This window comes from Oryx dammah, unplaced genomic scaffold, assembly GCF_014754425.2.
Source record: "Oryx dammah isolate SB20612 unplaced genomic scaffold, SCBI_Odam_1.1 HiC_scaffold_3, whole genome shotgun sequence".
Classification (NCBI taxonomy): Eukaryota; Metazoa; Chordata; class Mammalia; order Artiodactyla; family Bovidae; genus Oryx; species Oryx dammah.
Window position 1 is genome coordinate 6058314 of NW_024070187.1, and position 12520 is coordinate 6070833.

Here is a 12520-nt window from a genome sequence, read left to right on the forward strand (position 1 = left end):
ACTCATTTGAAAAGATCCTGATGTTGGGAAAGATTGAAGGCAGGAGGAGAAGGAAACGACAGAGGATGAGATGATATCACCGACTCAATGAACATGAGTTTGAGTAAACTCCAGGAGGTGGTGATGGACAGGGAGGCCTGGCGTGCTGCGGTTCATGGGGTCACAAAGAGTTGGACACAACTGAGCGACTGAACTGATAACTGATACTGTGAATAAATAAGCAGGGTGACAATATACAGCCTTAACATACTCCTTTCCCAATTTTGAACCAGTCTGTTGTTCCATGTCTGGTTATAACTGTTGCTTCTTGACCAGCATACAGTTCTCCCAAGAAGGAGGTAATGTGATCTGGTATTCCCATCTGTTTAAGAATTTTCTGGTTTGTTGTGATTCATGCAGTCAAAGGCTTTAGCATAGTCAATGAAGCAGAAGTAGATGTTTTTCTGGAACTCTCTTGCTTTTTCTATGATCCAGCAGATGTTGGCAGTTTAATCTTTGGCTCCTCTGCCTTTTCTAAATCCAGCTTACACATCTGGAAGTTCACATACTGTTAAAGCCTAGCCTGGAGAATTTTGAGCATTACTGGTTCAGCTTGGGAAAGAAGTATGTCAAGGCTGTATATTGTCACCAGCTTATTTAACTTACATGAAGAGTGCATCATGTGAAATACTAGGCTGGGTGAAGCACAGGCTGAAATAAAGATTGCCAGGAAAAATATCAATAAACTCAGATATGCAAATGACACCACCCTTATGGCAAAAAGCAAAGAGGAACTAAAGAGCTTCTTCCATGAAGGTGAAAGAGGAGAGTGAAAAAGCTGGCTTAAAACTCAACATTCAAAAAACGAAGATCATGGCATCTGATCCAATCACTTCAAATAGATATGGAAACAGTGGCAGATTTTATTTCTTCAGTTCCAAAAGTCGCTGCAGATGGTGACTGTAGCCTGAAATTAAAAGACACTTGCTTCTTGGAAGAAAAGCTATGACCAACCTACACTGTATATTAAAAAAGCAGAGACATTGCTTTGTCGATAAAGGTCTGTATAGTCAAAGCTATGGTTTTACCAGTAGTCATGTATGGATGTGAAAGTTGCACCATAAAGAAGGCTGAGTGCCGAAGAATTGATGCTTTTGAATTGTGATGTTGGAGAAGACTCTTGGGAATCCCTTGGACCGCAAGGAGATCAAACCAGTCAAACCTAAAGGAAATCAATCCTGAATATTTATTGGAAGGACTGATGCTGAAGATGAAGGGCCAATACTTTGGCCACCCCATGTGAAAAGCTGACTCATTAGAAAAGACCCTGATGCTGGGAAAGATTGAAGGCAGGTGGAGAAGGGGACGACAGAGGATGAGATGGTTTGGATGGCATCACCGACTCAATGGACATGAATTTGAGCAAGCTCTGGGAGATGGTTAAAAACAAGGAAGCTTTGCATTCTGCAGTCCATGGTGTTGCAAATAGCTGGACACGACTGAGCAACAATTCTGTGGAAGTAGATGAGCAATAGCTAAGTCTCTAGTGCACATCTGCACCTTGACATATTTAAGAAGCTTTCATTTGGAGTAACAAGTGTGATAAAATCAGATCAGATCAGAAGCACAAGTGGCAGAATTGTGCAGGTTTTGTAACACTTTTTTTTTTCTGTTTTTGAAAATCCATAATAATTGAACTCATGTGACTTTGTCATAATTTTTCACATATCCTGTTGAAAGATTTTCACATCATTCTTGAGCTTGAACTATTTATGCGAGTATAGTAGACTGGCAATTTCCAGACTCCAGGGCCGCTTTAGTTAGAACGAGTTATTATTGTACTATGGCCCTTTCTGATTTACTCTTTTAGAAGCACACATTATTATACTTCTTCCATTACTACCTTCCCATTCATTTTATGTTTCTCCACTTTGGGAGGATTTTAGAATGGAGATAATGATAGAGTGCAACATAAAATCTATCCACTAGATCACCAGTGACATCACCTCTGTCTGTAGAACAGGAAGGGAAGAGTGATGTTAACCCTGGCTGTGTCTGGAACAGGCATAACATTGGTTCAGGTTTATACACATCAAACACCTTAGGAGTTTAAAATGGAGTAACATTCATGTTTGAAGGGCTTCTCTGGTGGCTCAGTGGTAAAGAACCTGGCTGCCAATGCAGGAGACACGGGTTCAATCCCTGGGTTGGGACGATCCCCCGGAGAAGGAAATGGCAACCGGCTCCATTGTTCTTACCTGAAAAACTCCATGGACAGAGTAGCGTGGCAAGCTATAGTCCACTGAGTCACATACCAGTCAGACACGACTGAATGCACACACACACAACACAGAGACACATTCATGTTTGAAAGCAGCATTTTACCGAAAGTGAGATAATCCTGCCATCTTAAAACTAGTAGATCTTGCCTTAGAAAAGCTCTGCAATGAATTGTTTGAAGAAAGAACATAACATTGAAAGGAAAGAGAACCTGATGCTCGTTGTGGCTTTTTAAATCTCTCCTGTGTTTCACTATATGGTCTAGGTTCCCTTTTCATTTTAATTGTCCATGGGTTTTAAAAACTTACCAAAGCTATCCCTATTTTAGTTCTTAATCTATTAAAATCATTTTGATATCAAAACATTTTTGTGGGATATTTCATTTAAAATGCTTTGAAATCAAGACTCTTTAGCAAAGGAAAAAAATCTTAGATTACGTTGCAGGAAATAAGATGACATTACTTCATCTGCCAAATGCAAATTAAATTTTAAAAGTGACTTATTCCTAGCAACTGGAAAATAAATGTTCCAAAGATTGTAACCACATCTGTAACATTCATTGATGACTTGAGGGAAGGTTGGGTCACCCTAGTGCTCACTCAGCCGTTACCATCTTCCTAGAAACTAGAGAAGTGGGGCTCCTGGGGGTCACTCTTGCAGCACAATTTCCTGTTTTTTGGTCTGTTGAAAGAGTTTACAGAGAAAGCCAGCTGGCAGCCATGGTGTATGTTTGGGATCAGATGGTGAGGTTAGGAGGAGGGTGAGATAGGAGGAGGAAGCACTGTGGCAGAGAAAGGAGTGGGCAGTAGCGGGGGAGTGAAGAGACATGTAGGGGATATTCTAGTGCTGACTGATTTATTACAAAGTGTTCAAGGAGGCAAACTGTGCTCCTTTTCACAGGAAAGACTTAACAGTTCTCCATGTCCTTCTTTCCTTGTGCTCTTCTCTCTCAAATGTATCTTCCCCACTGCTGCCATTGCCTCTACCAAGAGGAAGTGTTATTTAGCGGCTAAGTCATGCCCAGCTCTTTTGCGACCCTATGGACTGTGCCCACCAGGCTCCTCCTAAATCAGGCCATTTCCTGTTTAAAATCCTTTAGTGGTTTCACATTGTTGCCTGACAGCAGAAATTGGAAAACTGTGGCCAACGACCCAAGGTTAGCCTGACGCCTATTGTATACACAGGCAGTTACAAATAATTTTTACACTTTTAAGTGGATAGAAAAATTTTTTTAATAATATTTGATGACTCGTGAAAGTTATGTGAAATTCCAATTGTGGTTGTGTTGTTCGGTTGTTTAGTCAGTAAGTTGTGTCTGACCCTTTTGCAGCCCTATGAGCTATAGCCTACCAGACTCTTATGTCCATGGAATTCTCCAGGCAAGAATACCATTTATCTACTCAGCACTACGTACAATGCTTCATGCCAGGGACGTATCAGTGAATAAATGTGGCCTCACATCGTGAGTTGATGGTGCTAAGGACACAATGTAAGGAGACAAGAACATTGCAGTGGGTTGCCATTTCCTACTCCAAGGGGTCTTCCCAACCCAGCTATCGAACCCATGTCTCCAGCACTGGCAGACGGATTCTTTACCACTGAGCCGCTAGGAAAGCCCAATTACAGTCTCCATAAACAATGTTATATTAAGCCATGCTCATTCATTTTCATATTAGTTGTGGCCATGTTTGTAGAGTTGAGTCAAAGTCCTATGCTTCTTTAAGCCTAAAGTATTTACTCTCAAATTTTTCAAAAAGGAAAAATTTGTCCTTCCCATAGGATAAAATCTACTGCTTCCTGACTCTCACCTTATTATCCAACAATAACACAGATCTTCCTAGAGCTTATTAGCTGTGCCCTCTGTCTTGAATGGGTTCCCTCTTGGCTGTACTCACCTCAACCAGTGACTAATAGTAGGAGTACAGTTACTCAATCTTTAAGACACAACTCTGCCATGAATTCTTCCAAAAAGGCTTCCCTTTCACCCCCCACACAGCAGTCTCCCACCCTTAAGGCTGAATTTTTTTCCCCCACTCTTCTCATAATCTCTGGGTACAATCCTATCCATGTTCTTGTCTCCTTACATTATACCCTTAGCACTATCAACTCATGAGGTGAGGCCACATTTTATTCATTGATACATCCCTGGCATGAAGCATTGTGTGTAGCACTAGTAGATGAATGATAATGGTTGCTGACTGATGCATGAATGCCTGTATCTCCCCACGACAGTAGTTCCTGAAGCTACCAACAAAAGGGTTTTTTGTGTCCTGGTCAAAAGTGATACATTCTAGGGGAATTGCTAAATGCCCACCAATTGTGATATTTCATTTTCCTTCCTTGGGATAGCCTCTTAAAATTTGCAGAGTCTATAGCTATAGACCATGATGAGCCTATTTATATTAGTTTCTGCTTTGGGAAAGGATTTGAATTTGCTGTCCCTTTAAACCCAGTTTTGAGTACATTCATTGTACCAGGAAAAAAAAAAATTTAGGACAGAACAGAAATATCATTCAGTGTTTTTAAACTTGTTCAGACTCATAAAATTTCATGTTTCCTTTTGTAACAGAAATTAAAAATCAGGATGAGCATTGCTTGCTGACCTGATGATTCTGCTGCCTTCACCAAAGGCACAGTTTTCTTAGATTAAAATCAAATTTTGCCATTGATAACTTCAAATAATAATAACTTGGGGAAAATTCAAACTTGAGTAATTTAATGCCTGAAGGCACATTTCCTCCAGTGAATGAAATGCATGTTTTATGGAAATATTTAGCCATAAATATCAATGTCTTCATAGTAATAAAGTCATTTGCCCTATACTTATGACTAAAATTCAACCCCTCCTTTTTGTTTTTTTCCATATTGGAATGGCCTTCATTTAATGTGTTTTATTTTAAGAATAATTTTATAGTTGGGTAATGGAGAAATAAAAATCTGTTACAAATTATTTTGAAACTTCCTGAGGTAAAATATCCACAGATTTTGTTCATACCTCTGATTTTTTCCCTATGTTAGCACTATAGGCCTTGAACAATTCTTATTTCTTTCTTAGTGTCTTCCCTTTTATGCAGAGTGAGAAATCCAGTTACTTTGCTTATTTAACGTATTGTGGAAGTTGAATTTCAGTTGGAAACACTGTAAGATTTTCAAACACTATGGAAACCATGTAACTCAGAATGCTACTTGAATCCATGTGGCTTGGACTCAAATCTGGCCAAAACCCACATTTTAAACTGAGATGATACATCTGGTTTCAGGACTTAATGAAACTCAGATTCTTGATGTCTCACTGCAGAAATAACTCAGCGAGAGAAAAAGTGATAGGTAAGAAATGGATTTATTTAGAGATAATACACTCTTCAGACAGAGTATGGGTCATTTCAGAATACAAGAGCAGCCTCAAAATATGGTGTAGATAGCTTTTATGGACTGGGTAATTTCATAGGCTAATGAGTGGGAAAATTAGAGATACCAAGGGAACATTTCATGCAAAGATGGGCACAATAAAGGACAGAAATGGTATGAACCTAACAAAACAGAAGATATGAACAAGAGGTGGCAAGAATACAATAGAAGAACTATGCAAAAAAAAAAACAAAAACACAAAACCTAATGACCCAGATAAGCAGGATGGTGTGATCATTCACCAAGAGCCAAATACCATGGAGTGCAAAGTCAAGTAGGTCTTAGGAAGCATCACTACGAACAAAGCTAGTGGAGGTGATGGAATTCCAGCTGAGCTATTTCAAATCTTAAAAGATGATGCTATTAAAATGCTGCACTCAACATGCCAGCAAATTTGGAAAACTCAGCAGTGGCCACAGGACTGGAAAATGTCAGTTTTCATTCCAATCCCAAAGAAGAGCAATGCCAAAGAATGTTCAAACTACTGCACAATTACACTCTTTTCACACGTTATCAAAGTAATGCTCAAAATCCTCAAAGCCAGGCTTCAACAGTATGTGAACTGAGAAATCCAGATGTTCAAGCTGGTTTTAGAAAAGGCAGAGGAACCAGAGATCTAATTGTCAACACCTATTGGATCATAGAAAAAGCAAGAGAATTCCAGAAAAACATCTACTTCTGCTTCATTGACTATGCTAAAGCCTTTGATGGCGTGGATCACAACAAACTGTGGAAAATTCTGAAAGAACTGAGAATACCAGACTACCCTACCTGTCTCCTGCAAAACCTGTATCCAGGTCAAGAAGCAACAGTTAGAACCAGGCATTAAACAGTGGACTGGTTCAAAATTGGGAAGGGAGTATGTCAAGGCTATATATTGTCACTCTGCTTATTTAACTTATATGCAGAGTACATCATGCAAAATGCCCAGCTGGATGAAGCACATGCTGGAATCAAGACTGCCAGAGAAACAGCAGTAACCTCAGAAATGCAGATAACACCACCCTTATGGCAGAAAGTGAAGAAGAACTAAAGAGCCTCTTGATGAAGATGAAAGAGGACAGTGAAAAAGTTGGCTTAAAGCTCAACATTCGAAAAATGAAGATCATGGCATCTGGTCTCATCACTTCATGGCAAATAGATGGGGAAACAATGAAAACTGTGTCAAACTTTAATTTTGGGGGCTCCAAAATCACTGCAGATGGTGACGACAGTCATGAAATTAAAAGATGCTTGCTTCTTGGAAGAAAAGCTATGAAAAAATCTAGACAGCATATTAAAGAGCACAGACGTTTCTTTGCTGACAAAGGTCCATCTAGTCGAAGCTGTGGTTTTCCCAGTAGTCATGTATGGATGTGAGAGTTGGAGCATAAAGAAGGCTGAGCCCCGAAGAATTGATGCTTTTGAACTGTGGTGTTGGAGAAGACTCTTGAGAGTGTCTTGGACTCTAAGGAGATCAAACCAATCAATCCTAAAGGAAAGCAATCCTAAATATTCATTGGAGAGACTGATGCTGAAGCTGAAGCTCCAATACTTTGGCCACCTAATTTGAAAAGCAGACTCATTGGAAAAGACCCTGGTGGCTGGGAAGGACTGAAGGTGGTAGAAGAAGGGGATGACAGAGGATGAGACAGTTGACTGGCATCACCGACTCAATGGACATGAGTTTGAGCTAACTCTGGGAGATGGTGAAGGACAGGAAAGCCTGGCATGTTGCAGTCCATGGTGTTGTAAAGAGATGGACACAACTGAGCCAATGAACAACAAATGAGTGGCAGGGTCATTCCAACTATTTTGGGAAAATGGTGGAGATTTCCAGGAATTCGACCACCACCCACTTCTTGATCTCTGATGCTTGGCCTTGGAAAATGGTGCCTCTAGATGTGTCATTTAGCTTGCTGATGTGTTACAATGAGCATATATTGAGACTTAGGTCTCAGTTCAGTTCAGTAGCTCAGTCCTGTCTGACTCTTTGCGACCCCATGGAGTGCAGCATGCCAGGCTTCCCTGCTCAAACTATGTCCATCGAGTCAGTGATACCATCCAACCATCTCATTCTCTGTCATCCCCTTCTCCTCCTGCCTTCAATCTTTCCCAGCATCAGGGCCTTTTCCAATGAGTCAGTTCTTCACATCAGGTGGCCAAAGTATTGGAATTTCAGTTTCAACATCAGTCCTTCCAACGAATATTTAGGACTGATTTCCTTTAGGATGGACTAGTTTGATCTCCTTGCAGTCCAAGGGACTCTTGAGAGTCTTCTCCAATACCACAGTTCAAAAGCATCAGTTCTTCGACACTCAGGTTTCTTTATAGTCCAACTCTCACATCCATACATGACTACTGGAAAAACCATAGCTTTGACTAGATGGACCTTTATTGGCAAAGTAACATCTCTGCTTTTTAATATACTTTCTAGATTGGTCAATAGCTTTTCTTCCAAGGAACAAGCGTCTTTTAATTTCATGGCTGCAGTCACCATCTGCAGTGATTTTGAAGCCCTCCAAAATAAAGTTTCTCATTGTTTCCATGGTTTCCCCATCTATTTGCCATGAAGTAATTGGACCAGATGCCATGATATTAGTTTTCTGAATGTTGAGTTTTAAGACAGCTTTTTCACGCTCCTCTTTCACTTTCATCAAGAGGCTCTTTAGTTCTTCTTCACTTTCTGCCATAAGTGTGGTGTCATCTGCATATCTGAGGTTACTGATATTTCTCCCTGCAATATTGATTCCAGCTTGTGCTTCATCCAGCCTGGCATTTCACATGATTTACAGTGCATAGAAGTGAAATAAGAAAAAAAAAAGAAAAAAGAAAAAAAAAAAAAGGAGTGAAATAAGCAGGGTGACAGTGTACAGTCTTGACATACTCCTTTCCTGATTTGGAACCAGCCCATTGTTCCATATCTGGTTCTAACTGTTGCTTCTTGACCTGCATACAGATTTCTCAGGAGGCAGGTAAGGTGGTTTGGTATTCCCATCTCTAAGCATTTTCCACAGTCGGTTGTGATCCACACAGTCAAAGGCATTCAGTTCAGTTCAGTTCAGTTCAGTCACTCAGTTGTGTCCGACTCTTTGCGACTCCATGAATTGCAGCACGCCAGGCCTCCCTGTCCATCACCAACTCCTGGAGTTCACTCAGACTCACGTCCATCGAGTCCGTGATGCCATCCAGCCATCTCATCCTGGGTCGTCCCCTTCTCCTCCTGCCCCCAATCCCTCCCAGCATCAGAGTCTTTTCCAATGAGTCAACCCTTCGCATGAGGTGGCCAAAGTACTGGAGTTTCAGCTTTAGCATCATTTCTTCCAAAGAACATCCAGGGCTGATCTCCTTCAGAATGGACTGGTTGCATCTCCTTGCAGTCCAAGGGACTCTCAAGAGTCTTCTCCAACACCACAGTTCAAAAGCATCAATTCTTTGGCGCTCAGCCTTCTTCACAGTCCAACTCTCACATCCATACATGACCACAGGAAAAACCATAGCCTTGACTAGACGGACCTTAGTCGGCAAAGTAATGTCTCTGCTTTTGAACATACTATCTAGGTTGGTCATAACTTTTCTTCCAAGGAGTAAGCATCTTTTAATTTCATGGCTGTAGTCACCATCTGCAGTGATTTTGGAGCCCAAAAAAATAAAGTCTGACTGTTTCTACTGTTTCCCCATCTATTTCCCATGAAGTGATGGGACCAGATGCCATGATCTTCGTTTTCTGAATATTGAGCTTTAAGCCAACTTTTTCCCTCTCCTCTTTCACTTTCATCAAGAGGCTTTTTAGCTCGTCTTCACTTTCTGCCATAAGGGTGGTGTCATCTGCATAACTGAGGTTATTGATATTTCTCCCAGCAATCTTGATTCCAGCTTGTGTTTCTTCCAGTCCAGCGTTTCTCATGATGTACTCTGCATAGAATTTGAATAAGCAGGGTGACAATATACAGCCTTGACGTTCTCCTTTTCCTATTTGGAACCAGTTTGTTGTTCCATGTCCAGTTCTAACTGTTGCTTCCTGACCTGCATACAGATTTCTCAAGAGGCAGGTCAGGTGGTCTGGTATTCCCATCTCTTTCAGAATCTTCCACATTTTATTGTGATCCACACAGTCAAAGGCCTTGGCATAGTGAATAAACCAGAAATAGATGTTTTTCTGGAACTCTCTTGCTTTTTCCATGATCCAACGGATGTTGGCAATTTAATCTCTGGTTCCTCTGTCTTTTCTAAATCCAGCTTGAGCATCTGGATTTCTCGGTTTACGTACTGTTGAAGATTTTTGAGCATTACTTTGCTAGCATGTGAGATGAGTGCAATTGTGTGGTAGTTTGAGCATTCTTTGCCATTGCCTTTCTTTGAGATTGGAATGAAACCTGAATTTTTCCAGTCCTGCGGCCACTGCTGAGTTTTCCAAATTTGCTGGCATATTGAGTGCAGTACTTTCATAGCATCATCTCTTAGGATTTGAAATAGCTCAACTCGCATTCCATCACCTCCACTATCTTTGTTTGTAGTGATGCTTCCTAAGGCCCACTTGACTTAGGACTCTAACATGTCTGGTTCTAGGTGAGTGATTTTACCATTGTGGTTATCTGGGTTATGAAGATCTTTTTTGTATAGTTCTTCTGTATATTCTTGCCACCTCTTAATATCTTCTTTTTCTGTTAGGTCCATTGCATTTCTGTCCTTTATATAGAGTCCATCTTTGCGTGAAATGTTCCCTTGGTATCTCTAATTTTCTTGAAGAGATCTCTAGTCTTTCCCATTCTCTTATTTTCCTCTATTTCTTTGCATTGATCTCTGAGGAAGGCTCTCTTATCTCTCCTTGCTATTCTTTGAAATTCTGCATTCAGATGGGTATGTCTTTCCTTTTCTCCTTTGCCTTTTCTTCTTTCCTCAGCTATTTGTAAGGCCTCCCCAGACAACCATTTTGCCTTTTTGCATTTCTTTTTCATGGGGATAATGTTGATCACTGACTCCTGTACAATGTCATGGACCTCTGTCCATAGTTCTTCAGGCTCTCTTGTCTATCAGATCTAATCCCTTGAATCTATTTCTCACTTCCACTGTATAATCATTAGGGATTTGATTTAGGTTATAACTGAATAGTCTAGTGTTTTTCCCTAGTTTCTTCATTTTAAGTCTGAATTTGACAATAAGGAGTTCATGATCTGAGCCACAGACTTCTTGGACCCATTTAGTTCTAGTCAGCATTGAACTTTGCTTTCACCATGAGACACAGAGACAACTGAGCATAGTTTCCCCTTTGGCTCAATGAGCAGGAGATTGTGAACAACGGGACTGAGCACTGAGCAGCAACAAAGTTCTGGTCAGTTTACGTTGTGTCTTCGGGCTGTGTCATTCTTTCCAGGTTTGTGCCCTGCCCCCTTCCTTCCTATTTCATTATCACTGGTGAATGCTGCAGGACATACAAACCTCTGCCTTCTTTTTATTTTCTTTATCAAATTCATGCTGGACACAGGGCTTGGCTTAGCTGAGCATTGAACTTTGGCTGCTTTATCCCTAAATCAGTGTTCTTTTTCCTCTTAGCCCTCTAGTAAGTATCCACTTCAATAAATTAAATGCCTTTTATATTGCAAATAATCAGACTTGTAGTTTTTGTAGACAGAAACCAGAGAAGATATCATTGGAATTTAAGAATCAAATTTAACTGACATAAAGTTCCACATTAAACCATGTTGTGGGAAAATAGGTAAACTCCTCCCCCATTTATTTATTTATTTTAAAAATATTATTCTTTTCTGTCTTATGTACTGGTCTGGCAGAAGGCTATGGTACGAATGACATGTAGAATAGCAAGAAAAACTACCAACTTCTTGAAATGAACCTGTTTCTGACTAGGTCAGCGATCAGCCCTGGGGTCCTGCAAAACTGCTGTGGACTCATGTCATGGATTTCTATGCTGCATAAAAAATGGTTGTTCCATCCAAGTGAGAGTAAGGGCAGTACAGTGTATCTTCCCTAGTTTAAGGATGGTACTTTACTTTCCAACACATGTACTATATCTACAGAATACATCTGTAGCTCAAATTTCTCAATGGATAATTTTTTCTAGAAGGGATGATGCTGGCAAAAGGCTAAAGCAGGGTCCTCTGAGTATTCATAGTAATGTAGACAGGGTTCTTCAAGATCAATTTGACCTTAGGTAAGATTGTGCCTTTACCTATATACACCCCATTATAAGGGCTTCCAAAGTGAGCCTGATGGTAGAGAACTCTCTGACCAATGCAGGAGACATAAGAGATTCAGATTCAGTCCCTGGGTCCAGAAGATACCCTGGAGGAGGACATGGCAACCCACTCCATTATTCTTGCCTGGAGAATCCCCGTGGACAGAGGAGCCTGGCGGGCTACAGTCCATGGAGTTGCAAAGAGTCAAACATAACTGACACAACTAAGCACACCACTCACACCCCTTTATAATTTATTTGGTAATTTAGGGCAAACCTCACATTTATACAGCTCATCATGGTGAGGCAGTCCTGCCCTAGAAAGCCTTTTCAGAAGTATAAATCTTAAAATTCTGAAGAGGTGGTGAAGCTTTTTCCTCTTGGCAGTAAGTGGGAATGGAGGACAGTTTATGAAGAAGAGTGGTAAAGAAGTCAAGGAGAAAGAAGGTACAAAATAGCAACACTTCACTACAACTTTAGAGAGGAAAAAAAATCATAGCAAGACACACTGGTGGCATTTCCTCATAAAGTTACTTGATTTTTATAGAGGGGATTGCCAGACTCTTTCTAGAAATATAAACTGTTACATTTTTTTAAGACTGTGAATAATGAAATGTCCCTTTGTGAAAAATGCTGCTCCATTAAATTTGAGAATTCACAGATTTTGTTATTTTCCAAAAC